We start from the raw sequence: 3,544 nt of genomic DNA, 5'->3' as shown, positions 1-3,544 counted from the left end.
TCACCGGAGCCCTCGCCTGGAGTAGAAGAAGCGGTCGAGGCGAGCTGGGGCAAGTGGGTTTGTGCAGCAGACGCAACAACGTCTGGGACTGCGCCATGGTGTGGCGTCGAGTTGGCTAAGTAAAACGCCAATTCGGAAGTGAAACGCCAATACGCCAATTCGAACCGCCAATTCAAAACGCCAATTCGGAAGTAAAACGCCAATACGCACCGGGTCCTGGGGTCGGCAGCTGAATCTGCTCAATGAGGTCAGCAGGTAGCTTCTGTAGTGTCACGAGGTACCTGATTTCCTCGGAGCAGATGTCATTTACATAAAAATTGCTCTCCAAGATGACGAACCATGCAGCGTGGTTTGAGAATTCATCTAATAGGATCAGCAAGGGAAGGTCTGGGAGGGCGGAAAATGTTCTTCGCGTGCCATCGTCCGTGTTGTGTCTGGAGAAGCAGTGCTGCGATGCCATAGCGAAGCCGCTTGCCGTGTCACCAAACTGTAGGCAGCCGATGAGGCGGAGCGGCCGAGCCCACGTTTATTACGGTTGCGTTGGCTGCGCCATGGACATGACGAGGCGCGTAGAACGCGGGTGCCGTTCCCGAGGTGTGCCGAGTGCCGAGTGTGTTCCGTGCCAGGTGGCCAATCTGCTGATGATGATGGTGGCGCTCTCTCTCTCTATATATATATATATATTTATATATATATATATATTTATATATTTATATTTATATATTTATATATATATATTTATATATATAGTAAGGAAATGAGGGGCTCGTTGAGGAAATACAGAAAGATAGGTCAGCAGTCTACAACGCCAAAGGAGGCATAGGGGTGTGGTTAGGATCTTTTCCTTCTCACTACGGTTAATTAAGTAAACATTTTTTTTAATATACAGAAGAAAGAAAGAAAAACACGCGCCCAGAGTAGGGACCGAACCCACGCCTTTCGATTACATGTCGAATGCCTTACCAATTCGGCTATCTGGGCGACTGTGTTCTCCTTCACTTTCCGAGCTATTTATATTTACTAGAAGTGTATCTGATGCTTGAGGGTGGTAGCCAGCGCCACTCTGACTACACGGGGAGAAGGGGACCTTCTTTTCAACCCCCGGGGCGTGACTTGAACGTCTACAGCCTGTCATGAGCGGGTTACTGGCGGGAAGCCCTCTTATGCTACCTAGGCATCAAGGCTGCCAGAACCGAGACCCTCGCTAGGCTTTCGCAGAGTAGTATAGTAAGGAAATGAGGGGCTCGTTGAGGAAATACAGAAAGATAGGTCAGCAGTCTAGAACGCCAAAGGAGGCATAGGGGTGTGGTTAGGATCTTTTCCTTCTCACTACGGTTAATTAAGTAAAAATTTTTCTAATATACAGAAGAAAGAAAGAAAAACACGCGCCCAGAGTGGGGACCGAACCCACGCCTTTCGATTACATGTCGAATGCCTTACCAATTCGGCTATCTGGGCGACTGTGTTCTCCTTCACTTTCCGAGATATTTATATTTACTAGAAGTGTATCTGATGCTTGAGGGTGGTAGCCAGCGCCACTCTGACTACACGGGGAGAAGGGGACCTTCTTTTCAACCCCCGGGGCGTGACTTGAACGTCTACAGCCTGTCATGAGCGGGTTACTGGCGGGAAGCCCTCTTATGCTACCTAGGCATCAAGGCTGCCAGAACCGAGACCCTCGCTAGGCTTTCGCAGAGTAATATAGTAAGGAAATGAGGGGCTCGTTGAGGAAATACAGAAAGATAGGTCAGCAGTCTACAACGCCAAAGGAGGCATAGGGGTGTGGTTAGGATCTTTTCCTTCTCTCTCTGTATTTCCTCAACGAGCCCCTCATTTCCTTACTATATTACTCTGCGAAAGCCTAGCGAGGGTCTCGGTTCTGGCAGCCTTGACGCCTAGGTAGCATAAGAGGGCTTCCCGCCAGTAACCCGCTCATGACAGGCTGTAGACGTTCAAGTCACGCCCCGGGGGTTGAAAAGAAGGTCCCCTTCTCCCCGTGTAGTCAGAGTGGCGCTGGCTACCACCCTCAAGCATCAGATACACTTCTAGTAAATATAAATAGCTCGGAAAGTGAAGGAGAACACAGTCGCCCAGATAGCCGAATTGGTAAGGCATTCGACATTTAATCAAAATGCGTGGGTTCGGTCCCCACTCTGGGCGCGTGTTTTTCTTTCTTTCTTCTGTATATTAAAAAAAAATGTTTACTTAATTACCCGTAGTGAGAAGGAAAAGATCCTAACCACACCCCTATGCCTCCTTTGGCGTTGTAGACTGCTGACCTATCTTTCTGTATTTCCTCAACGAGCCCCTCATTTCCTTACTATATTACTCTGCGAAAGCCTAGCGAGGGTCTCGGTTCTGGCAGCCTTGATGCCTAGGTAGCATAAGAGGGCTTCCCGCCAGTAACCCGCTCATGACAGGCTGTAGACGTTCAAGTCACGCCCCGGGGGTTGAAAAGAAGGTCCCCTTCTCCCCGTGTAGTCAGAGTGGCGCTGGCTACCACCCTCAAGCATCAGATACACTTCTAGTAAATATAAATAGCTCGGAAAGTGAAGGAGAACACAGTCGCCCAGATAGCCGAATTGGTAAGGCATTCGACATTTAATCAAAATGCGTGGGTTCGGTCCCCACTCTGGGCGCGTGTTTTTCTTTCTTTCTTCTGTATATTAAAAAAAAATGTTTACTTAATTACCCGTAGTGAGAAGGAAAAGATCCTAACCACACCCCTATGCCTCCTTTGGCGTTGTAGACTGCTGACCTATCTTTCTGTATTTCCTCAACGAGCCCCTCATTTCCTTACTATATTACTCTGCGAAAGCCTAGCGAGGGTCTCGGTTCTGGCAGCCTTGATGCCTAGGTAGCATAAGAGGGCTTCCCGCCAGTAACCCGCTCATGACAGGCTGTAGACGTTCAAGTCACGCCCCGGGGGTTGAAAAGAAGGTCCCCTTCTCCCCGTGTAGTCAGAGTGGCGCTGGCTACCACCCTCAAGCATCAGATACACTTCTAGTAAATATAAATAGCTCGGAAAGTGAAGGAGAACACAGTCGCCCAGATAGCCGAATTGGTAAGGCATTCGACATGTAATCGAAAGGCGTGGGTTCGGTCCCCACTCTGGGCGCGTGTTTTTCTTTCTTTCTTCTGTATATTAGAAAAATTTTTACTTAATTAACCGTAGTGAGAAGGAAAAGATCCTAACCACACCCCTATGCCTCCTTTGGCGTTCTAGACTGCTGACCTATCTTTCTGTATTTCCTCAACGAGCCCCTCATTTCCTTACTATACTACTCTGCGAAAGCCTAGCGAGGGTCTCGGTTCTGGCAGCCTTGATGCCTAGGTAGCATAAGAGGGCTTCCCGCCAGTAACCCGCTCATGACAGGCTGTAGACGTTCAAGTCACGCCCCGGGGGTTGAAAAGAAGGTCCCCTTCTCCCCGTGTAGTCAGAGTGGCGCTGGCTACCACCCTCAAGCATCAGATACACTTCTAGTAAATATAAATAGCTCGGAAAGTGAAGGAGAACACAGTCGCCCAGATAGCCGAATTGGTA

General features: G+C 49.0%; 2 non-coding genes across 2 annotated transcripts; both read left to right on the top strand.

Moving 5' to 3' along the window:
- Positions 1-2,088: 2,088 nt before the first annotated feature.
- Trnak-uuu (transfer RNA lysine (anticodon UUU)) lies at positions 2,089-2,160 on the top strand. The gene has a single exon. It is a non-coding gene; the product is annotated as a tRNA-Lys (tRNA).
- Positions 2,161-2,567: 407 nt separating this feature from the next.
- On the top strand, positions 2,568-2,639 carry Trnak-uuu (transfer RNA lysine (anticodon UUU)). The gene has a single exon. It is a non-coding gene; the product is annotated as a tRNA-Lys (tRNA).
- The last annotated feature ends 905 nt before the right edge of the window (positions 2,640-3,544 follow it).

Source organism: Haemaphysalis longicornis, unplaced genomic scaffold, assembly GCF_048455015.1.
Source record: "Haemaphysalis longicornis isolate Haplotype H1 unplaced genomic scaffold, Haemaphysalis longicornis Haplotype H1 scaffold_6, whole genome shotgun sequence".
Classification (NCBI taxonomy): domain Eukaryota; kingdom Metazoa; phylum Arthropoda; class Arachnida; order Ixodida; family Ixodidae; genus Haemaphysalis; species Haemaphysalis longicornis.
This window is presented reverse-complemented; position numbering and strand designations above follow the sequence as displayed.